Source organism: Daucus carota, chromosome 1 (genome assembly GCF_001625215.2).
Source record: "Daucus carota subsp. sativus chromosome 1, DH1 v3.0, whole genome shotgun sequence".
Classification (NCBI taxonomy): domain Eukaryota; kingdom Viridiplantae; phylum Streptophyta; class Magnoliopsida; order Apiales; family Apiaceae; genus Daucus; species Daucus carota.
The window spans coordinates 9,498,741-9,507,718 of NC_030381.2; positions in this window are offsets into that span (position 1 = coordinate 9,498,741).

An 8,978-nucleotide genomic window follows, 5' to 3' on the forward strand; every position below is an offset into this window, starting at 1 on the left:
TCACAAATTATGCATATTACGCCTATATACGTAAAATCAATTCACAGAAACAGATCTAATCAGTCTTTCATATCAGTAAAATATCATAATTAGCCCAAATTATCATAAGAATATGTATTTTCACTCAAAATAATTTACACAAGCCCAGAAAGCATGAATTTCACATGTGATATAGATATATTTAAGTCACAATACTACTTAACCAAACAAAATTACCAAGTATCATGAATATGCCAATTTTCACCACAACAGCCCAAATTATACATTTAATGATTTGGAAAGGCTCAAATACTCAGGATCAGCATATTTCAATTTTCAGGCGTTTATTTAAGCACAAAATCATCAATCTGTCTAGAAATCATCAATTTTAAGTTTAGATCATCAAAAGAAACACCAACACAGAATTTTTCATGAATCTCAGCAGATATATCAGACAGTAAATGTCGAATTTACCACAACAAACACCAAGTGATCTAGTTTAGGCATTGTAAGTCAAATTTCAACAGGATTCACATATATTCAGCATATTTCACTTGGTATCCATGCAGTCAATGATATTCAAGCACATATCAAATTTCACACATTCAAACCATACTACCATAAAATCTCAGAGCACCAAGTCAAAGCAAATAGACCTGAAATCACAATTTTCACCTCAAAAAGTTCACACAAATATCAGAATCTTATCATGCAGTCAATGAATCATCAACAACAGCCATATATCAGCATACATTACTTTAAAAATCTCAGAAATCCAACAATCCAACCAATTCCAACAACGGTCCAAACTATGTGAGTGTGAATATACATATATCAGTGTTCTAATCTACAAAAGCCGGAGGCACATCCGTCTAGAACCCCTCACCTTGTCCAAGCGCTTCGTACAAGCTTGGATCCTTACCTTTTTCGCTGAATGCAGTTTAGATGGAGATGTTGAAGTCTTTGTCTCGTTAAATCGACTGCGATTTAATTGAGCTCAGGCCTTCAAACTCGCCTCAAACAGCTTCAAATAGCTTCGAGCAGCTGACTTTGAGCCTCTGTTTCCACTAATTCGCGGAGCTCGACTCTGTCTTCATGAACCCTAATCAGGGTTTTGGTTTTTGATGCTCCGCACATCGATTCCAGCCTCGATTCAACTTACCCCAGTTCCGATTGGACCATCGCGACCATGTACCTGCAATATTCTCGACAGAACTAGTTAGGATTTTGAAAGATCGAGCTCTGAAATTTAGGGATTTCGATTAAAATCAAAGAGACACAGTGTGAGAGCTCTGTTCAGCCACAAAATGTCGAGAAACGACCTAGACTCGCCGTCGATTGAGACGCCGGCGAGATTCTCAGTCGAATATCGTTTGATATTACCCAACCCATCAAGAACAAACGAGTTTTAGGCAAAGACGAAGTGCATAAACTCGATTTAGTGTAGTATTTATAAAGATTTGGAGAAAATCGGTAAGAAATCGCCATGAGTCGCCGGAAAATCGAAAGAGAAATCGAGAGAGTTCGGAGAGCTACAGTAAGAAGGCGAGAGTTTTGTGATAAAAACTGATTAATCCGTATATGTATTTTAGTAATAAATGGCTGTGATTTGTTTGAGGGTTTTAATCAACGGATCAGATCAAAAGTTTTAAAACTGGATTGGGTCAATGTAGATGGGTCGGGTTTGACCGAATTTTGAATGTAAAATTTGATTTTTTAAAATAATTTTTGAATTGTTTTTGATTTAGTAAGCCCAAAATAATTTTTGTAAAAATAGATAAAAATAATTTTTCATAAATAAATTTTATCTGTAATAATAATATAATATACTTCTCCATCGAAATAATTTACCCAATTTATATAAATAAAATTTATTTTATTGGGTAATATCTCTAAATGACTTATTGGAGATATAATAATATTAATAATATTTTACCCTTTAGTTTAGGTAAATAAATATAATCCATAAATTTTTGAATGGATTTTTAGTCATTTAACAATTTGTTATTGTTAAATAAGTAATTATTTGGCAAGTATACTCTTATATACATTTAGAACAAATGCCATATTTTTGGTATCTTAGAAATATTTTCGGATATCCAAAAATATTCGCTCGCCCAAGTAATACCGTCAATGATTCCAATTTTAAATTTTGACTCATGAAAATTCAAATTAATAAATTAATTATTGACAAATCTGAATTTTCAGAGTATACTTAAAATTTGGTTGACAATACTCCTTACACGTAAGATGACTAATATACATGATAAATATTCTAAAGATTTATTTATAAGCCAAGAATAATTACTTAGAATATTCCAACATTCCTAAATCCAATCGGAGTTTAGCGAATCGTTCGGAACTTAATGGTTTAGTGAAAATGTCTGCGATATTATTCTCAGTTTCTATATGAGATATTTTTATGTCGCCTTTATTGACATGATCACGTAAGAAATGATGACGTATATCTATGTGTTTAGATCTTGAGTGTAACACAGGATTTTTGCTTAAATCAATAGCACTCGTGTTATCACACCAAATAGATATAACATCGAATTTAACATTATAGTCCGCCAATGTTTGTTTCATCCATAATATTTGGGCACAACATTTTGCGGCGGCTATATATTCAGCTTCTGTAGTGGATATAGATACGGAGTTTTGTTTCTTCGAAAACCATGAAACTAAACATCCACCCAGAAATTGACATGTACCACTAGTGCTTTTTCTGTCGACTAAATGTCCGGCATAATCTGAATCAGAAAAGCATACTAGATTAAATGGTACACCTTTTGGATACCAAAGGCCAAGATTTATTGTGCCTTTTAAATATCGCAATATCCGTTTGACAGCGGAGAAATGAGATTCCTTTGGTGCCGCTTGAAAACGTGCACATTTACAAACACTATATTGTATATCGGGTCTACTAGCGGTAATATATAATAAACTACCTATTATACCACGATATTTCTTAGTGTCAACTGGAATCCCTTTAGGATCTTCCGTTAATTTATCGGAAGTAGACATAGGAGTAGATACGGGTTTTGTATTTTCCATGTCAAATTTCTTTAGCATTTCTTTGCAATACTTAGATTGCGATATATGAATGCCTTCATCGGATTGCCTAATTTGCAAACCCAAAAAGAAATTTAACTCACCCATCATACTCATTTCGAATTCCTTACTCATTTTTTCAGAGAATTTTTTACATAGGTCATTATTTGTTGATCCAAAAATAATGTCATCTACGTATATTTGGACAAGTAATATATGATCTTTTTCTTGTCTCGTAAATAATGTTTTATCGGCCGTTCCCATCTTGAAATTATTTTCTAAGAGGAATTTACTTAGCCTTTCGTACCAAGCTCTTGGAGCTTGTTTTAACCCGTATAAAGCTTTATATAGCTTATACACATATTCGGGTTTAGTAGCATCTTCAAAATCGGGAGGTTGTTTAACATAAACTTCTTCTTCCAATATCCCGTTTAAGAAAGCGGATTTAACATCCATTTGATACACTTTGAAATCGTTATGACACGCGAAAGCTAATAGCATACGAATTGATTCAATTCGAGCTACCGGTGCATAAGTTTCATCAAAATCTATTCCTTCCATTTGAGTGTATCCTTGAGCAACTAATCTTGCTTTATTTCGAACTACCGTTCCATTTTCATCAAGTTTATTTCTAAACACCCATTTTGTTCCAATTATGGAAGTATTTTCGGGTTGTGGAACGAGTTCCCAAACTTTGCTGCGAGTGAATTGTGTTAATTCATCTTGCATTGCGGATATCCAATCCTCGTCAAGCAAAGCTTCTTTAGCAGTTTTAGGTTCAATTTGTGAAAGAAAACTCAGATGATTCACAACATTTTGAACTTGTGACCGAGTTTGAACTCCTTTCGTTAAGTCCCCTAAGACATTATCCAAAGGATGACTTCGAATAATAGGGACTTCTTTAGGTAGTTCGTCTTCGGTTTCTAACAATTCTAATGGATTATTAGGAGGGGAAATACCCATATCCATATTTTCGAATTGTCGAATAACATTTTCAACATTGTCTTGTTGACCATCTTCTTTATCAACAAGATCAATATACTTCGAGGGTGGTTTTGATTCATCAAAAGCAACATTCATTGATTCTTCCACCACAAGAGTTTTAAGATTAAATACTCGGTATGCTTTACTATTGTTTGAATAACCAAGGAATATTCCTTCACTTGATTTAGGATCAAACTTTGTAAGATAATCTTTAGAGTTTAAGATAAAGCATTTACTACCGAATACTCTAAAATAACTCAATTTAGGAGTTTTTCCATAATAAAGCTCGTATGGAGTCTTTTGAGTTATTGGTCTTAATAAGACTCTATTTAGAATATGACAAGCAGTTGACATAGCTTCGGCCCAAAACTATTTTGGTCGCCGATATTCATTTAGCATAGTGCTTGCCATTTCTTGCAAAGTTCTATTTTTCCTTTCTACCACTCCATTTGATTGAGGAGTATATGGGGCAGAAAAGTTGTGAGTGATTCCGTTTTCCTCACAAAAAATAGTAAAACTAGAATTTTCAAATTCTTTGCCATGATCAGTTCTTATATACACAATGGTATTATTTTGTTGATTTTGAATCTTCTTACATAGAGAAGAGAATGATTCAAATGCATCACTTTTTGATTTAAGAAATTCTGTCCAAGTGAAGCGTGAATAATCATCAACAACTACCAAAGTATAAGAACATCCTCCGAGACTTTGGACCGGAACCGGACCAACTAAGTCCATATGTAATAGCTCGAGAGGTCTAGAGGTAGATACCATAAATTTAGCTTTGTGAGTGGTACGTATTTGTTTTCCAATCTCACAAGCTTCACAAATATGATCTTTTTGAAAGTTTAATTTTGGTATACCTCTAACATGATCATTTGTTGATATATTTTTAATCAACTTCATGTTAGCATGTCCTAATCTTCGATGCCATAACCAAGGGTCATCTTGAGTAGAGATTAGACATATATTTTTATGTTTACTAATATCACATGTGTACACATTTTTGCTACGAGGACAAGTAAGTACTAATTTTCCATCCTTATTTAAAATAGAACAATGAGTAGGATAGAAAATCACCTTGAATCCATTGTCACATAATTGACTAATGGATAGAAGATTGTACTTTAGTCCCGTAACTAGTTGTACATTAGCAATTTTGAAGTGTTCATTTCCAATATTTCCAATGCCTATGATACTACCTTTGCTGCTATCTCCAAAAGTGACGCTTCCTGCGGTAACCTTTTTAATATCGTTCAAGAGTGACTTGTTACCGGTCATATGTCTCGAACATCCACTATCAAGGTACCACATTTCTTGTTTAGCAACAAGGCACACCTACACAACAAATCAATTAAATTTGTTGGTACCCTTTTGTCTTGAGGGTCCTCGGGTTAGTGTATCATAAAGTGCATTTGGATTAGCATGATAGAAACTAGGCATGGTATAAGCATAAGTTGACATATAAGAGGTTCTGGATGCATTATTCCTAGCATACATAATGTTGTCAACATATCGAGTGTTTTTCGAGTAATTATATCTTTGTGAGTTTCCACCTTGATACATGTTATTTCTATCATTCCGATAATACATAGCATTTTGATGATGGAATTGTTGACTAGGAGTATAATGACTTCTAGATGATTGACCAATTTGTCGAGCATTATGACTTGAATTTCTATTTTGGTAAGCAATAGGTTTTTGATCATAACTAAACCTTGGTTGCTTTTGAGTAGATGAAACCTTTTTGGTTGGTACATGTTCAACCTTCACATATGGTTTAGTTCCTTTTCGAACCCATATGTGCTTCCCCTTAATCTCACCATTCTTTATTTTGCAATATTGAACGGTATGCCCATTCTTGTTGCAATAAGAACATTTGTATTTTGGTGTAGCGGGAACAAAGGTAGTTTGTTTATTTTGTACAAACTTCTTTGGTTGAGCATTTTTATCATATCCTAATCCTTCATGATTATAGGATATTTTTGAATGTACCATTTTATCCAACATCTCATTTCCTTTTGTGAACTTTTGAATTGTAATCTCAAGATCTTCTTTTTCTTTGCTCAAGACTTTAATCTTTTCGTTTAAAATCTTTTCTTGATTTAAAACTTGAGCTAAGATCTTAGAATGTTCATCTTTAAGCCTTTGAGTTTCAAACTCGAATTTTTCATCTTTTTCTTTTAAGGCATGAACATTTTTGAGATTGTGTTGGAATAACGAAGTTGACTTCTCATGAGTTAATGACTCATTTTGAATTTTCAATTTTAGTAAGTCAACATGAAGCATTTGAGTATTCTCATTTAATTGTAGCTTCTCGTTTTCCAATACTTCATTATGTAAGACCAAGGAGGTGTTTTCGATTTCCAGTTTAATCACATCATCCTTGTTCTTATTAATCTCATTTTTCAAGAGATCATTTTGTTCACAAAGGAATGAAATTTCTTCCTCGTATTTGAGGTTTGATTCCATGATCCGAGATAACTCTTTTGTTTGAGTTTTGTATAAATCATCAATCTTTTCTTTCTCGGACCACATAGTAAGGAATCGTTGACTAACATCATTATTTTGTCTACCCAATTCCAATAATAGTTCAATCAAATCACTTTTACACATATCTACTAAATTCAAATTTGAAAGACTAAAGAGTTCTTGATTATGTAAAAGCATAGGAGAAGTACTTACCTCTTGATTTGATGTGGAGGCTTCCGTTGAAGTAGCTTCATCATCGAGAGCATTCAAGCATAGATTAACAACTTCATCATTTGTTTCCGATGACTCTTCGTCTTCACTTAAATCCCAACCATTTTCGGCCACGAGAGTTCGTCCTTTAGAAAGCTTAGGACATTCTCGTTTAAAGTGACCGGGTTGCTTACACTCAAAACACACATCTTGTGTTTCCTCCGGAGTTTGTTCCTTCGGTTTTGGAGGAGAGTAAGTATTGTTATTATTGTTGACATTATTATAGCCATTAGGACTTTGATTGATCTTGCCCTTATTATAGCCCGTAGACGGATAATTACTCTTATAGTTTTGAGTATAATTTTGAGAGTAATTTGGCCTTCCATTAGAGTTAAACACTCTTTGTTGATTATTTGATTTAAGGAAGCCTTTTCCGTATCTTTGAGCTTTGCTTTGAAGCACACGGCGAAGTTGTCTCGTAAGAAGAGCTATTTCGCTTTCATCGAGATTTTTGATTTCTTCATTTAAATCTTCATCGTTTTCATCCTCATCGATTAATATGGACTTTAGTGCCATATTTTTCTTCTTGTCTTCCACTTTAGGAGTGACAAGATCCGGAATATTATCTTCTTCGTATGCACGAAGATTTCCGAATAAGTTATCGATGTGGTAATCATTGAGATTATGCATCTCTTTGATTGTAGTAACTTTGACATTCCAACTCGGAGGCAATGATTTAAGAACTCTACGATTTTTCTCGTTTTGAGTATAGTTCTTTCCGAGTTGAGCTAATTCATCGATTATACGAGTAAATCTCGTTTCCATATCGATGATATTTTCTCCATCTTGGAGTTTAAAGTTCTCGTATTCTTGGATTAATGTATCCATTCGAGAATCTTTAATATCGGTAGTTCCTTCATAGGTAACTACTAATTTGTTCCACATTTCTTGTGCAGACTTGCAATTGTTTACTCTTTTGTATTCTTTTTCTGCAAGTGCACTTGTGAGAACCATTTCCGCTTTAGCGGCAATATTCATACGATCTTCTTCATCGTGTGTATATTCACTTACTTTCTTTTCGATAGTAATATCGTCGACTATTTTTGTCGGGATAATTATACCATCTTCTATGGCCATCCAAACCTTGACACCTTGACTTCTAGCATATATGCGAAATCGTGTTTTCCAGGTGGCAAAGTTGGTACCATCAAATAAAGGAGGTCTAGAATTTGAGAGACCTTCACTACAACCGATGGCATTGATATAAGCCATATCGGATCTACTTTTGGGAGTGCTTTTGAATCAAATAGCACGTATAAAAGCAACTGCTCTGATACCAATTGTTAGGTCCCGATATAGGGGATAATTAAGCTAGAAGGGGGGGTTGAATAGCTTAATAGCCAATTTAAAAATAATAGTGTAGTTTTAAAAAGTTTATCCCCTTTTTAAAAGCTTGTATCGAGAGTTTTAGCAGTTATGATGTGCGGAAGTAAATGAAAAGAAAGACAAATACCACACGAGCGATTTTATCCTGGTTCGCGGTGGCTAACTCAACCCTTGGAGTCCACTCACCCCTACTCCAGTCCCCGAGCTCCTCCCCGGACTCGAGATTTTCTCTACTATAAAGAAACTCCTTTACAGTAGGCGGAGAAGCCTTTACAAATATATATCTTGGAGCGTAACTTCCCGTTACCTCCTCACTATAAATGTAAATTACAAGACTTGTCTTGGAGCGTAACTCCCCGTCACCTCCTCAAAATCATTGTATCTCTCAATGTGTAGTCTTTGTTCTTCTAGCCTTAAGCGGGTCTTGGATCTTAGGTCTTAGGTCTTGGGTCTTTCCTCTTCCTCACGGTGCGAAGACGACTAACTCCCCGTTAGCTCGTCTAGGACTTGGGTCTTAGAACGAAGATCACCTCACTTCACTTCACCTCACTGCAAAATCTAGAAAACAATATCTACGAAAGACAACCTTGGTTATAAAAAGAGTTTTGGACAAGATTCACTAGTCCGAGTGTTTCAATAATATTCTTGGTCTTAGAATATTAAAGATCAAGTGTTCTTTAAGCTATTATGAAGCTTAAGACCTTGAGAGTATTCTTTTTCGATAGATTAGTCTTTATGGTCGAAGAATACGTTTATCGTACAAAATCCTCCAAATAAATGATATTTGAATGTCTTGGAGTTTGTAGATAAAATAAGTCCTTTTAAGCTCTTTTGGCTATATGGACGAATATACTTGTCTTTGACTAAGTATATGAAATACTTCGGGTATGATA